Source organism: Zootoca vivipara, chromosome 2 (genome assembly GCF_965207765.1).
Source record: "Zootoca vivipara chromosome 2, rZooViv2.hap1.1, whole genome shotgun sequence".
In the NCBI taxonomy this organism is placed as follows: domain Eukaryota; kingdom Metazoa; phylum Chordata; class Lepidosauria; order Squamata; family Lacertidae; genus Zootoca; species Zootoca vivipara.
Genome location: NC_142584.1, coordinates 13,884,701 through 13,902,258, shown reverse-complemented (window position 1 = coordinate 13,902,258; position 17,558 = coordinate 13,884,701). Strand labels below are relative to the sequence as shown.

Here is a 17,558-nt window from a genome sequence, read left to right as displayed (position 1 = left end):
AGTTTTGATGGATGCAATAATGGAAAACCGATCGGTATGGTTTTTGTAAAATATGCAGGGATTTATGATATGCAAAATGAACCATGGAAAAAGAAGAAGGGAAATCATTGATATCTTAAGGGTGTAAAAGGAGCATTTGATTCGCTACTTTCGCTTACGGAATGAAACGCCCATGCGCGCCCCTCTAACTTTCCTTTAGCGCTCGTGGCAACCAGGAGAAAAAAACAAAAAACGGGACAGAGCGAGAGCGCGCCGCATTGGGGCGGAGCATGCGCAAAAGCGGCCTGGGTCGGGAGGCGAGGGGGCGTGGCTGAGGGGGCGGGCGCAGGCGGCTCGGATTCCAGAAGGGGGCGTGGCCACCGCCGTGCTCTTCTTTCCAGTCCGGCGTCCAAGGTGCGCCGCTGCTGCTGCTGCTGCTATAGCGAAAGCAACAGGTGCGCGTCGCGGCAGAGAAAGGAAGGAAGGAAGGTCCGGCTGGCGGGGAGCGGCCGTCGGAAGGTCGAGCGAGGTAGGTAGCGAAGGGGAGCCGAGGGCATCCCGCCGATCTCCTTGGCCCGGGCGCTTAGTCGCTGGGTTGCACCGGTCTAGCGGTGCCTTGGGAAGCGGCGCTTACTTTTTCTCCCCGTGGGGGTGGGCTCGCTTTTCTGCGGCGGGTGACCCCCCGATTCCCGAGGCAGCGTTTCCAGATTCCCGAGTCGGCGGAGTCGGCAGGTGCAACGGGAAAACCTTCACCATTGCCCCATTCCCGGGGGGACGACCCTTCATAGTAGTAGTAGTAATAATAATAATAATAATAATAATAATAATAACAACAATCTATTATTTATACCCAGCACGGCCCCCTCCCCGCCTTTCCCCAGTGGGATGACCCTTAATAATAAAAATATTTCTATTATTTATACCCAGCACAACCCCCTCCCTGCCTTTCCCCAGGGGAACGACCCTTAATAACAATAACAATAACAACAATAATCTATTATTTATACCCAGCACAACCTCCCTCCCCGCCTTTCCCCAGGGGGGATAACCCTTAATAATGATGATGATAATTCTATTTATACCCAGCACAACCCCCTCCCTGCCTTTCCCCAGGGGGATAACCCTTAATAATGATAATAATAATTCTATTATTTATACCCTGCCCATCTGGCTGGGTTTCCTTTACACTCTGGGCAGCTTCCAGCTGAATATATATATAAAAACACACACAATAGAACACCAGGCGTTAAAAACTTCTCCATACAGGGCTGCCTTCAGATGTCTCATGAAAATGGTGTAGTTCTTTTATCTCCTTGACACCTGATGGGAGGGCGTTGTGCCATGGCAGAGGAGGACCTCTGCCCTCTTTGAAATGTGAGAGGAGGGTGCCAGGGGATCTCGAAGGGATCTCAGCCCCATGGAGTTGGCTCCTATGCGGGGAGTTGATGACAACACCACAATAAAAGGAGGATTTGGGTACTTTGGTTATAAAGCTTAAAACGGTAAAAAGGGGTTAAAATACTCTGGTATATGTAACTCATGGATAGACCAGGTATAGGATAGGCTACTGACTGTGGCTCCTCAGATGCTGCGAACAAACAGTGTTTGGGTGGATTGTAATTTCACTAAACTGCAGGGGCTGGCAACCCTAATTTGCAGGCAGGTGCATTTTAATCTTCTGTTCCACCAGTAGGAACTGTGCACTTCTGCTGGGCCCAGAGGTGCTATGATTCCTGATCTCCAAAGTTCCTGTGCTGCATTTTCCTCAACGGGTCACTTGAGGGTGAAACTATCCAGTGTCTTATCGATTGCACAGTCCCCAGTACTTGGTGGTTCAGTAAACTGGTCTGGAAGTGCAATGTGGTTTATCCTATATGGGATCCTTGCTGGATCTTTTTGGGATGTGAGGAGGAGGAAATAGTCGACCTGTATATTCATCAAATATTTTGCAAGATTAACGGCTCCCTTCATAGTTTTCTCTTGCGTCTGCGCTCTTGCTAGTGAGAACTGCTGCTATTCTCCGGAGAACAGACCTGGTCCTGGAGATCTACTGTTCCTTGTATTTATCGAAAACATTTTTTTCACTGTACCTGCTGCCTTTGCTGAGGCTAGGAATAGGGACTGTGGCCTTCCAGGTGTGCTGCCATCTCCCATTAGCCTCATCTAGTATGGCCAATGATGAAGGATGATGGGAGTTGTAGTCTAATAACATCTGGATTCTACAGGTGCCCTGTCCCTGGCTTAGGTCTACTATGTTGTGACCACTGTGTTCTTGAGCTTTTTGGACCTTTTAGCTTGTTGAGATGGGGGAGGTGAGCATATTGGATTTTGCAGGCTGCTTGTTGATTATAGAAAGCAGCTAAGCACTTCTGTAGAGCATACAGGTACTTAAAATGAGCCTGACCGTGAATATTTCACAGGTATTTTTCTCTCTCTAGGTCTAGCTCAGGGCTGTGTGCTTGTTGACATGGTGTTCTCATTCTGCACATTCAATGGTGCAATGCTTGCTTTTTTGGGTGAGCATAATCAGGTAATGGCTATGAATTTGCTGGCTCAGTGTAGTACTCATCTGTGTAGAAGTTACAAAAAGGGAAGTTGGCAAAGTACTGTGGTTTCTTTGGTAACTAGTTATTACCTGGGATTTGTCCTCATGTCTGTTTTCCTGCAGAAGGATCACACCACACCTTCCTAATGAAGACTGTGGAAGTGATTGCAGATCACTGTGTATTCCCAGCTTAAATTGGGCTCTTTTAACCAAGGGGCCCTGGGACAAAGGATGGAAGAAATACAACCTAATCACATGCTTATAAATATGCCCAAAGCACCTGTGTGGTGGTTTGTTTAAGCTCTGGGTGTGCCTGGAAAGATTTGTCAAAGTTTGTCCAAAAAGTCTCCTCCTGCCAGCTCATGGCCTTGACTCACCTTTCTACCTGAGCATTGGGAATCTCTCCTGGGTTCATAGTGCAAATGAGGAAATGGTTACTAATGCCCAGAGTGAAAATTTTCTTTAGTATCCAACCTGGATATTCTTGACTCTAACCTGCAAGAGAGAGAATATCTAGAGTGGCTCTGTTCAGTAGACAATTATTTAGGAATCTGTATCTGAAGTTAAACAGTTGCTCTATTGCATTGTTGTTGTTGTTGTTGTTGATTAGTCGTGTCCGACTCTTTGAGACCCCGTGGACCAGAGCATGCCAGGCACTCCTGTCTTCCACTACCTCCCGCAGTTTGGTCAGACTCATGTTCGTAGCTTCGAGAACACTGTCCAACCATCTCATCTTCTGTCGTCCCCTTCTCCTTGTGCCCTCAATCTTTCCCAACATCAGGGTCTTTTCCAGGGAGTCTTCTCTTCTCATGAGGTGGCCAAAGTATTGGAGCCTCAGCTTTAGGATCTGTCCTTCCAGTGAGCACTCAGGGCTGATTTCCTGATTTCTGCTCTATTGCATAAATCTCTCACTTTCCACTTCGATTCTGTTAAAAGTGTGTGGTGTTTATTAGATCAGTTAATGGATTCCTTCTGTGGAGGGTCAGACTGCGCAGGGACAACCTATATTTGCAACTGTTTGGCTCTCGTACTGAACAGACCTCACACGAATCACTCGGGGGCAAGGTACAACGCTTGCATTTCTCCCCTTGTTTAAAGTGTAGTGGGCAGAGAAAGGAAGCTTTGCAACTCATTATATTAACAAACCTTTGCTCTTGAGTGGGGTGGAGAGGGAAAGGAATGTGGAACCTGTAGTGTTTTTCTTCCTTTCTGTGCGGTGATAAATATTTGGAGCACAGATGCAGAATTGGGGCATCCGTCATCTCCTTCCCAATTTTTAGCAGAATGAATGGCTTTCCTCTGTTATCAGGCATTGTGTACATGCCCTGTCATAGCATTTCAATATTGAACCTGGCCTGGAGTATTGGATAGGGATTAATTATGGGTTTCACTGTGGGTGACGTCATCATAGCTACTGACATGGTTACCATCTTGGATTTGGGTAAGGTTGCCGCCTTTGGTCAGGCAAAATACAGGACAGGTCCAGGGGATGGGATGGGGGAAATAAAAAAAAATACTTTACCTGGTGCAGAAATAGATATCATAAATACAATCGGAGAGCAATAATTCGAGCTGACTCACCACTTTTGTAACGAAGGAGATTTTGGAACAAGTGCCCTCATGTTTTAGCTGCTACTCTGCGCTTAGTGAGTAGCTTTCTTTTTCTTCTGATCTTGCTCTTTTATCATCCACCCTTCCTCCTTGTTGCCTGTGCAAACTCCACCAAACCGGATAGAATTAGGCCCATGCACTCTCCCCCTTCTCGCTCTTCAGCTCCCCCACCCAGATCTGCCCACCCCACATCCCATGATAATGGCTCTCCTCCTCATGGACCCATGCTCTGCCTACACAAATTACCGCTCAGGCTCTTACTGTCCTCCTGCCACTGGATCCACCCTCTGGCCATGCAGTTTTCAGGATGAGGAGGAGGATGAGCTTGAATACGTGAAAAAAGGCCATTTGAAGTCCAAACAGGACCAGGGACACTCCCCCCCCAAAAGGACAACCATATTTTTCTAGGGATGGGTGGCAACCCTAGACTTGGGACTTGTCCACATTTGAGCATTATTTAGCTGTTAACCTGCTTTCCCCCTATTCATACTGACATGTATTTGATTTTTTTTTAAAGGGAAGCAATTTTGGTTTTTCCTGTTCATACCAGTAGGCATACCCTTTTGTGTCTGTCCCTGCCTTTTTAATTCGCTGCTTCTGTTATCCCAGTTAAGAACTGATATTGGACCTTGTTGTTTTAGTTCCTTACTCAATAAGTGTGCAAGAGCCCACAGTCAGGTGAAATTAAATTTGCTTGTGCAGTGTTCTGGTTGTGTGCAAATCTGAGGAATCGAAAGGGGGGTGGGGCGGAATCCTCTATTCACGAGGACACCAGAATAGTTAGGAGGACATGAAAAGGAGAATACTGTCGCAGAAAGTGACAATTGATCCACCCACCTAAAACATCGAAAAAATTGTCCTCTACCCTGAGTGGAGATTATTCACCTATCGGGTAAACCCAAGTTTACAGAGGAAAAACACTGGAATTGGGATTGTTTGAAGGCAGCTATGCAGATTAAATAAGAATGCATACAGTTGCCAGTGCAGAATTAACTCAGAATAAGCTCCCGCGTGGATAAGCCCTTAATGCAGGCTTCCTCAACCTCGGCCTTCCAGATGTTTGGAGACTACAATTCCCATCATCCCTGACCACTGGTCCTGCTAGCTAGGGATCGTGGGAGTTGTAGGCCAAAAACATCTGGAGGGCCGAGGCTGAGGAAGCCTGCCTTAATGTAATGCTGCTGCTAACTACCATCTTATTTCTTTTCCCTTCTCTCCTGCCCTCTAATATTGTAGTGTGATGATAGCCTATTAGGTAAAAGGTAAAGGTAAAGGTACCCCTGACCATTAGGTCCAGTCATGGACGACTCTGGGGTTGCGACGCTCATCTCGCTCTATAGGCCGAGGAAGCCGGTGTTTGTCCGCAGACAGCTTCCAGGTCATGTGGCCAGCCGTTTACCTTCCCGCTGGAGCGGTACCTATTTATCTACTAGCACTTGACGTGCTTTTGAACTGCTAGGTGGGCAGGAGCTGGGGCCGAGCAACGGGGCTTACCCTGACGCAGGGATTTGAACTGCCAACCTTCCAATTAGCAAGCCCTAGGGTCTGTGGTTTAGACTACAGCGCCACCTGCATCCCCTATTAGGTAGAAGTATTAAAAGCTAAAGGTAAAGGGACCCCTGACCATTAGGTCCAGTCATGACCGACTCTGGGGTTGCGCGCTCATCTCGCAATATTGGCCGAGGGAGCCGGCGTATAGCTTCCAGGTCATGTGGCCAGCATGACAAAGCCACTTCTAGCGAACCAGAGCAGCACACGGAAACGCCGTTTACCTTCCCGCTGTAGCGGTTCCTATTTATCTACTTGCATTTTGATGTGCTTTCGAACTGCTAGGTTGGCAGGAGCTGGGACCGAGCAACGGGAGCTCACCCCGTCACAGGGATTTGAACCGCTGACCTTCTGATCAGCAAGCCCTAGGCTCAGTGGTTTAACCCACAGCGCCAGCTGCCTTGAACTTTTGAAGATGTCGATATTATGAAATCTGAAACTGGCAAGGCTGGGAGAAGGAATAGGGACAAGGATGCGGGGAATGTTGTACGTATATCATAATATTTTTTGCTAGAAATGGCTTCTGAGATAGTTTAGGCTACACTGAGAACTTGTGGCTTACTCAAGGTCACGCAGTGGTGTCTTTAGAAATGGTGAATTTTTCTGTGCGCGTGCCACATGAATGTATACAACAATTGCATGACCACTAAAGTCACTCTAAGCAGGGGTCAGCAAACTTTTTCAGCAGGGGCCCGGTCCACTGTCCCTCAGACCATGTGGTGGGCCAGACTACATTTTGAAAAAAAATATGAATGAATTCCTATGCCCCACAAATAACGCAGAGATGCATTTTAAATAAAAGGACACATTCTACTCACGTAAAAACACCAGGCAGGCCCCACAAATAACCCAGAGATGCATTTTAAATAAAAGGACACATTCTACTCATGTAAAAACACGCTGATTCCTGGACTGTCCGCGTGCCAGATTTAGAAGGCGATTGGGCCACATCCGGCCCCCGGGCCTTAATTTGGGGACCCTGCTGTAAAGGAACGTGTTGCAGAGCTAGCATGTTATGGCTCTGCCTGCTAAGGTGTGTACGTTTGGTTTGCACCTTGTGCACTGAGTAGACCCTTCCCCAAGTTCCTTTGTGGAGCAGAGATCCAAATCTGGGTCTGCCACAAACAAACCCAAAGCCCCCTGCAGTGCTTTACCCCTTGTCGATTTAGAATGGCAGACCTCTTTCCAAATGCAGTGGTTAGCTACGTTCCCTGTAAGTCATCATTCTAGAAATTGTGCCGGCGAAGGCAGCTTCTAAAGGAAGTGTTAAGCTGAACTATTATGGCAGAGAAGCTTAATGAGGGAGCTCGTGTGTACCGTGGCACAAAGCCAGCAAAGAGTCTGAGCATTTTGATGGCAAAAGCAGGTAATTGTACTATTGCAGATGTCCATCTCTTCTGCCATAAACGTTACCCCTGGAAACAAGAGACCCTTTCTACGGGGCGTTAAATGACCCCTTGTGTTTGAAAACGGAGCTTCCCGATTCAGTAGCGATCTCTTATCAGCGGGATCTTATTAGCAAATGGCTACAACTGTCTCTGGGTTAACTTCAGTTTTTCTTTCAAGCATTCTGCCTGGGTTAGCGGTTGCTGCAGAAAGCTTTAAAATAGGAGTTTAAACTGCTGCACAACCATTAGGAACTGGGTGTGAAGGAGGAGACTGTCGGGTCTCCATAGAGAAGAGAACGACATGGCCAAAGTCTGCTATGCCAGGGGTTATTGTCGGGTTGTTTTTTTTTTTAATTTAAAGATTATAAACCCAGAACTGTCCCATGCCAACTTTATTAGGTTAAAATTTGTTTCACAAGTGCCAATCCGGGTGTTGGTTTTCCTTCCGTCTTTTCAATAACTAGTAATTTATGTATGTATATATTCAGTTTATATCCTGCCCTTCCTTCTGAAGGAGCCCAGGGCAGCAACACATCTATAATAAAGTTGGGGATGTGACAGAGGTTTAGAAAGGGAGTTTACTTTTATAGGAGCAAGAGCAGGGTGTAATATGGGGAGCAGCATTCGATGCTTATCTGCCAGTTCAAAAGTTCTACAGCTATCAACTTAACAGCCTTGTTTGATTCAAGGCATCTTCTAGAGTAGATTCCAGGGGCTAACATATTTGGGAAAAAATGGTTTCTTATTATTAAATTCTAATCAGTCCTGTATTTTCTGCTGCACAGGCAAGTTTAAACGAATCAATGTATGGAAAAGAGTAGTAAATTATTACTGAAAATAGTTCTGCAGGAGGCAAGAAATGATGTGGGGGAAAGAACTCAAGAGACTGAGGATGAATCACATTTCTTCCAACGTTTCTCTGATGAAAATAGGGACATCCCATTCCACAATGATAATTTTACTATTTATACACCACCCACCAGACTGGGTTGCCCCAGCCTCTCTGGGCAGCTTCCCACATACAGCAGTACCTTGATTCTTGAATTTAATCCGTTCCCGGAGTCCGTTCGACTCCTAGAACAGTTTGAAAACAAAGACGCTGCTTCTGATTGGCTGCAGGAGCTTCCTGCACTCAATCAGAAGCTACGGAAGCCACGTCGGACGTTCAGCTTCTGAAAAACGTCCGTGAACCAGAACACTCACTTCCGGGTTTGCGACATTGGGGAGCCGATTTGTTTGACAACTAAGGCGTTCGACTGCCAAGGTACCACTGTATATAAAAACATAATAAAACATTAAACATTTTTTTTAAAAGCTTCCCTCTACAGGATCGCCTTCAGATGGCTCAGGGGTCAGATAACTCCATACCCCCCAACAGTTATCCAATGAAAATCGAGACATCCTAAGGGAAAGCAGGACACTCCGGGATCAAATCAGAAACCGGGGTGGCTTCTCTAAATCAGGGACGTCCCTGGAAAATAGGGACACTTTGAGGGGGGGGGGGTCTGCAATTGTTATCAAGCCATTATGGTCTTGGTGTGTGTGTGTTCCATTTTGTTGCTGCTAAAACTAAAACCCTGGTTTAAATAAATCCCAGCAGAGCAACAACTGCTTCCATTAGTTATCTGATTAGAAGTATTAATTCGTTCCCCCATATATGTAGCTGTTGGTTAAGGAGTGGCATCTGAAGGTAGGGAGTTCTTATCTGCCACATTGCATAATTATGACTGATCAAAGGTTAAAGAACAGTGCTAACTAAAGCTACATTTATCACTGCATAAAGTTTCCTGCCCATTTCCTTAACTCTGTGAGTGAACAGTGAAATTTATTTAACGAACAACCTCTTTTTAAAACGAGTTTTCATGTTTGCCACCCTACATAACTCGGATTAGTTGTAGCGTGGCTGGAAGGGAGAAGAGGCCCTGAGATAATCTGTACACCGTAACACATGGGTAGGCAAACTAAGGTCCGGGGGCCGGATCCGGCCCAATCGCCTTCTAAATCCGGCCTGTGGACGGTCCGGGAATCAGCATGTTTTTACATGAGTAGAATGTGTGCTTTTATTTAAAATGCATCTCTGGGTTATTTGTGGGGCATAGGAATTTGTTCATTTCCCCCCAAAATATAGTCCCCCCCCCCACAAGGTCTGAGGGACAGTGGACTGGCCCCCTGCTGAAAAAGTTTGCTGATCCCAGCCATAACACATTGTATATACACTGTTCCACAGAAATAACCGCCAATAAACCATAGTGGATTGATGTGCGGATACAGTTGGCAGAAAAGGCTCCGATAAAGAAATGCAGTTGGAAAATGTATTGTTCTCCTTCCTAGCCTAGAGTGGCTGGGGAAACCCAGCCAAGTGGGAAGGGTATAATTAATAAATTATTATTATTATTAATTATTACCCGGTATTAGCTTTGAGCCTTGATCAGGCTGCTATAGATACTGAGTTTGCGTGTGATGCTGCAGTTGTGGCTGGAAGTGGACGGCGTCCGCTTCTTCTTTGGGTGGTCAATTGTAGCCAAGTAAGATTGTCTTCCCTGAACACAGTTTTAACAGTGAGTCTGTAAGTGACTCACCTTGTTGTGGTGAGTGGGCTCGCACATTCCTATGACCCTTGTGAGCAAAGCCATTGGGAATCTCGAACTCCCAGCAGGGTCACCCAAGGTGGTAAGGTCAAAGGGGAGGAGCTAGACCAAGAATGATCCAAGAAGTCTTCAACGGCAGAACAGGCGGATGATTACAAGCGGTAGGTTACAACGGCTGTGTAGGCCAGGGGTTCCCAACAAAATTTTCTCGAGGACCCCTCATCGAGCCGCTATTGTGACAAGGACCCCCATTAATTCCTAATCCTAAAATTAAAAAGTGAGAGCCAAATCAAGAGTCTTTTTATATTTTATATTTATACGTTTTTTACAGTTCTTCTTCATCTGTAGGCCTTTGTTGTTTTAACGAACCACTTTTTAACCAACGGTCCATTTTTAACTATGCGAACTGTAGCTTCCGCGAAAAACAACGCTTTGTTTCCAAACACTACTGTTTTGCAAAGAGGCAGCGCGCGCCAGGGAGGAGGGAGGGGAATGGAGAAGACAGGGTACCTGCGCAGTAGCGCACAAATGAAGCCGACGCGCGCAAAGCATCTTGGGGAGGTGAGCGTTAGTAGAATGCACGCGGTGCCTCTTTGCAAAACAGTAGTGTTTGTAAAGCGCCACCTAACGGCATACAGCAGAACTACTGCCTCTATCTAATTCTAGTTTTGCGCTAGACTCTGCTCATGCAGGAAGTGGCCAAAACAAAAAATCTGTTATCATACGAAATATATTTAATATATTTTTTATTCTAATAGCATCTTGCGGAACTCCTCTGGCATAGCTCACGGACCCCTGGGGGTCCGCGGACCCCCTGTTGGGAACCACTGGTGTAGGCGGATGAAGGCTGCAGCAGATAAGAATCTACCAGTTGTTGTGATACTCATGCCATCGGAATAGAGCCTTACTGTGAAGACTGTGCGTTGGTCAGCGTGCACTGATCTACACACATAAATTCATGCACAGGCGTCTTCCAAAAACCCATCCCAAACCTAAACCCCCAAAGTCCCATGGCGACTGGCAAATTGTAGTGGGGGCAGGACTATGAAATCTGGAAGTCCCTAGTCATGAACCGGCACATGGGTGGTGGATACAGATTCAGTTGCTCTGACTCGAGGAATGAGGCAGTTGAGCAGCTCGGCAGCTGTATCCATGACTGAGCAGCCCTATTTAGGATCCACTCTGCTCACCCCCAAAAGGGGCAGGGGCTAGAAAGGGTGCCCTAAACATAGTCTGCCTCCCAATTTCCCTGACTGGATTACTGCGCCCAGTGGGGTCATCACCCAGCGGTCGTAAAAGACAATTGAACTTTGTAACATGGAATATACAGACTTTGTTGGATAAGACAGATAATGAGCGTCCCGAACGCAGAACTGCCATCATTGCAAGAGAGCTGCGCTGTTTTAACATCAATACTGCAGCACTTCAAGAAACTTGGAAGAGGAGGTGAGGGGCAACAGAAGGAAGTGGACAGCCATTTAATGTCCACTCATTCTGGAGTAGCCTTGATGCACACTCAGTGAAAATTCCTCCCTTATCCCGGAATGAATAACTTTGAAGTGGGGGTGACGTGATCATCTCGTGTTTGCTAAGAAACTTTTATCTCCTTTAAAGATTAACAATGCGCTTGGTAATCACCCAAAAGTTTCTAGGGATGAGAAACCTTAGATATGTCCGTAATGTGTTTACTCAGTGATGTCCATGTGAGTAAAGAGAATGCAGACTGAAATTCATAGGGAAAATGAACAGACTGCTAATGCCATCACTTCTGAAACAATCTACAGCCTTCGCTGTCTCGATTATAAAAACCTGCCAATGTTAACGATAATCATGGCTTCTGACATGGTTTACAGGCATAGCACAAATATTTATTATATTATTTATGAGATGTCTAGACCAACGTATCCTATAAAGTGACTGCAGGTGCTTCATGTTATTATAAAACAATTTTATTATACAACAAATCAAAACTCTCTTTGGTAAAACGCAGCAGTGCAGAATGAAAAGTTCGAGCCCGTGGGCCGCCAGTTAAGTCCTTCCAAAGGCCCTGGAGAAAAAGTGAGTTTTGACTTGGCGGTGGGATTTTGCCGCCCTAGGTGCCATCTTGCCTCTTCCACATGTGACATGCCATAGCTGAGAAGGCCCTGTCTCATGACACTACACCATGAACCACGCTGCTGGTATGATGATAAAATGCATGCATGCCTCCCTGTCTGCAGGGTCCAGGACATTTGATATTGCATTCTCTGGGATTAATGCAGGAACTGTGTCTACTGAATCATTGCTGCTCTGATGCAAATCTGTTACAAAATTTGTGCGAACTCCACAGCAGCCTCATGCTTTGGAAAGGGGCAACGCTTTTCTTGTATTGGTAGCACCACAATATTGGGCTTTAACCAGTCCCTGAAATTGAGAGATACTTTGATTAAGACCAGCCTGATGTATTGTCTTGATCCTTGAGTTTTCCAGAGCATAATGTTCGCAAAATAAGCTATTTATCTTAAACTTTCCCCTTAATTCCCACTAATAATTGAAAAACAAAACTCTTATGAAATGCCTAGCTCCCAGATGTAGCTGAAAATATTTGTACTCTTGGCAAAAGTACAAGCGTGTGCCAGTGCCCTTGCATGTTTCTACAGATGCACAAAAAGGCAAAACATTCTCTGGTGCTTTTGCAGTTCCGTAAGCTTCTTACTCAGTTGTTGTGGAGGCAGTTTCGTCGTTAAGGTGAGTTGAGTAGCAAATACCTTTCTTTCTAAGGCTAAGCACTTGTTTAGAGGGCAAGTGGACTCTAGGCCGAGGAGAAAAAAGCCATAAAGCTACTGAGCTCTTCAAATTGCTTTCAGAGTTTCACCTTTCTTACCCTGTTTTTCTTAGCAATAATTTGTAGGGCAGAGTGAACGTCCCAGCTGAAGCTTGTTGAAAGCTTTAGCAAAAGCCTGCAAGTTTTCTGTTGTTGCTTCAGAACGTGCTGTTCTCTGCTTCTGACTTGTACTGTATGTAGTTGCTGAGGAGGCTGGGGCACCTAGCAGTCGCTGTGTTAAAGCTTTCTGTATCTCCCCCCCCCTTCCCCGCTGCTTTTATTGAATTTCAGAACTCCTGACTTAAGCAAAGCTGACTGGTTTCCCAGCTATGGATCAGCTTCTGTACTCCATAAACCATGCAGGGCTGCTTTGGGATCCTAAAGTCCACATTTGTCGCTCTCCAAAGCTTCTGTTTCATGGGGAGCGGCAAGAGGACCTACCTAGGCAATGTTTGCTTTGCAGATGAGTGCTCATGTGTAAACATTAACCAGAAAAAAAACCCAAAAGCCACTTAGCTGCCCTGAGCCAGCGCTGGGCATGCCGGGATGAGAAAAAGCCGGGGAGTGAAAGCCATCAACCTGGATGGCCTCTGCTAATTTTGTTTGGAGGGAACCCTGGACTTCCTTGGAAGCTTATCAGCCATCCCTCTGTGAGAAGCTCAGTACTGGCAAGCAAGCTCTGGGTGCGAGAGCCGGTCCTGCCCTGAAACTGCAGGCGGAGGGAGACAAATATTCCAGAGCATGCTCAGTTTGTTGGGCAACGGGGAGGCCTAAGAGTGAGGCCAATGCCCTGTATGGGGTCTTCCACAATGTGCAGTTCAGTCCATGCAGAAAGCCTTTATTGACGTTTGACACAGCAGAGTCTGGAACAGTTAAAGGGAACCAATGCATTCTGCAGAAATCAATAGTGCTAAAACCCGTAGACCTGAAAGTTCATATGGGCACTTAAAACGGAGCTTTCGCAGCCATCTGAGATAGCATTTTGCAGTTGGAGAAGCTTCACCCTTTTTTTTTTTTTTAAAGCGGTAAAGAAGAGCATATAAATTGGTTTGTAAGCAAACATAATCTTATTACCGAGTGAATGTGTAATTTGAAATTGTGGGGCTGTGCCTATCAAAAGTCTCCAGTGTAGTGAGATACAGTGGCATAAAACATTAATCTAATGCAAAAAAAAAGAGCAGGAGGGAGGAGAGTAATATATGTAGTCAGTTTAATCTGCAGGATTAATCTTCAGGGTTGATATTGTGTGGCACACTTACTCATTGTTTGAGGCTATTTTGTTGCTGGCGTGTGTCTGCAATACACCAAGTAGTGTTGGTAAGAAAGCTCATCTTTTAATATTAAATCCTTATGCTGCAGTATCTCAGAAAGGGGTCCATAGCAAAGTTTTGGTGGAATGCAAACTTATTTAAACTTAATCCATGTTTAAATGGTTGGCAGCTTTCGTATGCGTGAGCTCATACAACACCTGTGGTGTTTAATGCCCCTGGCAGTGGTTGATGTTCTGTGCTTCTCAGTCTTATTTTCCAAGTGGAGCTAAATCATTCTTACCACATTGCTTTTTGTGCTCCCTCTGGCAACCCCTTGAACTGGTTGCTTTACCAGGCAAAAGACAGGCTTTTTGTTTGTTTGGAGGCTCGTAAGGAAGAACTTGGTGCATTTGTCTTAATGCAGACTGTTGTGTTCTTGCTATTGACCTCTAAGAACACAAAGTATGTTACTGACCTCTTAAGCACATGAAATACCATAAGGACCAAAATGTATAGAGCAGCCTGCAGAGCTCAGTTGGTTAGAGGTTGGTGCTGATAATGCCGAGGTTGCAGGTTCGATCCCTGTATGGAACGACTGCATATTCCTGTATTGAAGGTGGTTGGAATGCATAATCCTCAGGGTCCTGTCCAACTCTACAATTCTATTAAAAAATTCCTTCAGTAGCACCTTAAAGACCAACTAAGTTTTTATTTTGGTATGAGCTTTCATAGTATCTGAAGAAGTGTGCATGCACACGAAAGCTCATACCAAAATAAAAACTTAGTTGGTCTTTAAGGTGCTACTGAAGGAATTTTTAAATTTTGTTTTGACTCAGACCAACTTACTTGAGCAACAGCTGTGTGGCATTATACTTAAGGCTGAACCTTTGCGCCCCAACAGGGACAAGTGACATGAACTTATGTCCCTGTACTGGTTTGCATGATGGCTGTTTCTGTCTTGGCAGCTTAGGGCAAGGTTCACACAAACTGCGGAGACACGACATTGTGGCTGGGCCGTGGGTTGGGAGCTTAGCATGCTGGAATTGGCACATGGGAAAGTAGCTACAAACAAGGGAAGGGTTCTAGCCTAGTCTGTACGGTACTGGCTTGTCTAAGGGCCAAACATGTTTGCTTGGATTGCGCAAATGAGGGACGGGGAACCTCTTGTCCCATAGTTGAATGGTGATAGTTCATTACCTGCTTCGACATGTTGGAAGGTGCCACTGATGCAGGCAAACTGACAAATATGCAGTGAAGTTGTGATATTAGGAAACATCCCAGAGAGTCCATATACAGTCTGTGAGCAGATCACATCCCTTGTGTGCTTCAGTTTTCAGCTTTGGATCTGATGCACACAGGAGCAAGTTGGGGAACCTGCCAAATGCTTAAAAATTGTCTGTGTCTGAGGCCAAGGGTCCCTCCTGTGTGCCCCACCCTCCACAATTCACTCTGCTTGGTACTTCATGTTATAGCTATGCTTTCTCATCCACTTATGAATGTATATGTGCATGGGAACAAGCCCTGCTTCTTGTTGCCTTTTCCTGTCATTTTCTCTGCTGCTGCTGCTCCTCTTATTATTCCAGAGAATAGAAAGAGTCTGTCCCTCGGGTCAACCTCCACCCAGGGGAATGTAACTTCCTCTAGATTGGTTTCTGTGGTCAGGTCACTTTCCCAAGCTAGCAAAGTAGAAGAACCAGTTCTCGTACTTAATTTGAACAGGGTCTTGCTACTGTTGGGCCTCTGCATCTGGTTTTGGGAACTGGGTTTACGTGAGCAGTGTCTCCTCCTGGTTAGCTTCCCTGCCTGCAAAATGGGATTTAAGGTGTTTTGATGTAGTGGCACCTCACCTCCCTCAGTAGATCTCTTCCCCTTCTTAAAATCTCAGAGTGAGCCGAGGGAAAATCAGCCCTCCCTTGCCCGTCATCTTGCCTGAATGACTGCTTCGTGTTGTTTGTTTGTTTTGGCAGACTCTGATGCCCGCTCTGTCCCTGTGTCTCCTTTGGCAGCACTGTTGCAGGACATAATAATGTCACCCACAAATCAAGGGTCCATTCATCCCTTACTCATCCAGTGTGATATATGCCATCATCTGCCAGCAATGCCCCTTCTGTAGTCCTCATAGGAGGACAACACAGGCCCATCCCTCTGCAAAAGAATAAATGGACACGAATCTGACATCAGAAATGACATTATTCAAAAGCTAGTAGGGGAACATCCCCGGAGCGAATTATACTTCAAAGGGAGACTGCAGCCTGGCTTACAATTCACCAGGAACTTCAATGTTATTGCTTGTGGATTGAACCAGAGACAAAGGGTTTTTTAGCACATTTTCTCTCTTGATCGGCATACCAAGGACAGGGAAATTTGTGTTACCAGACAACTTTTAACTCTGTAATTACCACTGTCTGATTTTTTTTTTTAATTTGCATTTCCTTCTGATATTGCTGTTACTCTCCCCATGTCCAGCCCTGATGTTATACTGGGGGAAACACTTCATGCGTATGTAGTGGTAGTAGTAGTAAATAGTAATAATCCTCACTTTGTTAATGACCCTCCTTTTGTTCTCCATGAATGGCCCATCTCTTACGTATTTTGGTGTTTTCATTTTGTGAACAGGGACCTTGGGAGGAATGGCGGTATACAAATTTAATAAATAATAAGCACCATCTCCCAGGCTGTCTCCTGGGGAAGCTGGCCTGACTTACATTTTAACTATTGCTGGATCCAGAGGTTCAGGAAGCTCGATTAAATTCTAGCTCTTTACTGGATCCAGCATTTTAGGGGAGTCTAGAACCCCCAGACTCATAACACTATGGTGATGGAATCCAGAGGAAAGATATGAGAGTGCTGCTCACTTTCATGCAGTTCGTGGTAACTCGGGGGAAATGCTCACTCACCACCTTGGGAAAGGATGCTATTGGTTATTATTATTATTATTTTTTGGTCTACCTTTCAGATGCCTCAGAGGTTATTAATTCTTGCTCCCTGCCATATCATTGATTAGTTCAGACATCCCCAAACTGTGGCCCTCCAGATGTTTTGGCCTACAACTCCGATGATCCTTAGCTAACAGGACCAGTGGTCGGGGAAGATGGGAATTATAGTCCAAAACATCTGGAGGGCCAAAGTTTGGGGATGCCTGGATTGGTTCTTCTTAGCCAGTGTTGTCCCATAGTTAGTGTAGGGCTTGCGCATTAGCAAGATTTCTTCTTTTAATGTCAAGAACAAGAACAACAACAACATTTTTATTATTTAGACCTGCCCATCTGGCTGGGTTTCCCCAGTCCTCAAAGCATTCATTTCTGGCAGCCTTTGCAATGAACATAATGCCACCCATAGGCTTCAATAGTACAGCGTCCAGTAACTAAACCCATAAATGAGTGGAGCTAAGCTTATTGCATTGCCTTTGATTTACCGTATTTTTCCGTGTATAAGGCAAGGTTGTTTTTTTTTTTAAAAAAAAAGGTTTAAAATTGGGGCTCGTCTTATACACAGGTAGTGCTGAGGGGTGTTTTCTTAATTTGGGCTCCCCCAAAATAGAGGGCGTCTTATAAACAGAAAAATACGGTACATCAAATTGTAATTTAAAACAGTTTGAGCAGGGATGCATGGGGTAGCAGCCAACTAACTCATTTTGTCAGTGCAAGGATTTATGCTTGTGCAATAGAACAACCCCCTCTTCTCTGCATCTTCCCCTAATCTCTTCCAAATTGTTTGGGGAGCCCTGCAAACAGTCTTGGGGGAGGAGAGGGGAGGAAGAGGTGGAATAAGTTAGTTGGCTACCACCCATTATTTCTGCTGTGCTTGGCTTTTTTGTTGTTGTTTTTCAAGATAATCAGCTAGTAT

The 17,558-nt window shown here is 45.4% G+C and overlaps 1 protein-coding gene across 9 annotated transcripts in view; it reads left to right on the top strand.

Annotated features, from left to right (window-relative positions):
- The first annotated feature begins 342 nt into the window (after positions 1 to 342).
- LIMA1 (LIM domain and actin binding 1) overlaps positions 343 to 17,558 on the top strand; it is a 67,372-nt gene continuing 50,156 nt past the window's right edge. For 4 of the 9 annotated variants that reach the window (XM_035103793.3, XM_088661344.1, XM_035103792.3 and 1 more), the window contains exon 1: positions 359 to 508. The gene's annotated coding sequence lies outside the window, so the exon portion shown is untranslated. Of the gene's footprint in view, positions 509 to 12,338; positions 12,387 to 17,558 lie in introns of those variants that run through there. The other 5 variants (XM_088661341.1, XM_035103789.3, XM_035103790.3 and 2 more) reach the window with 5 other exon arrangements.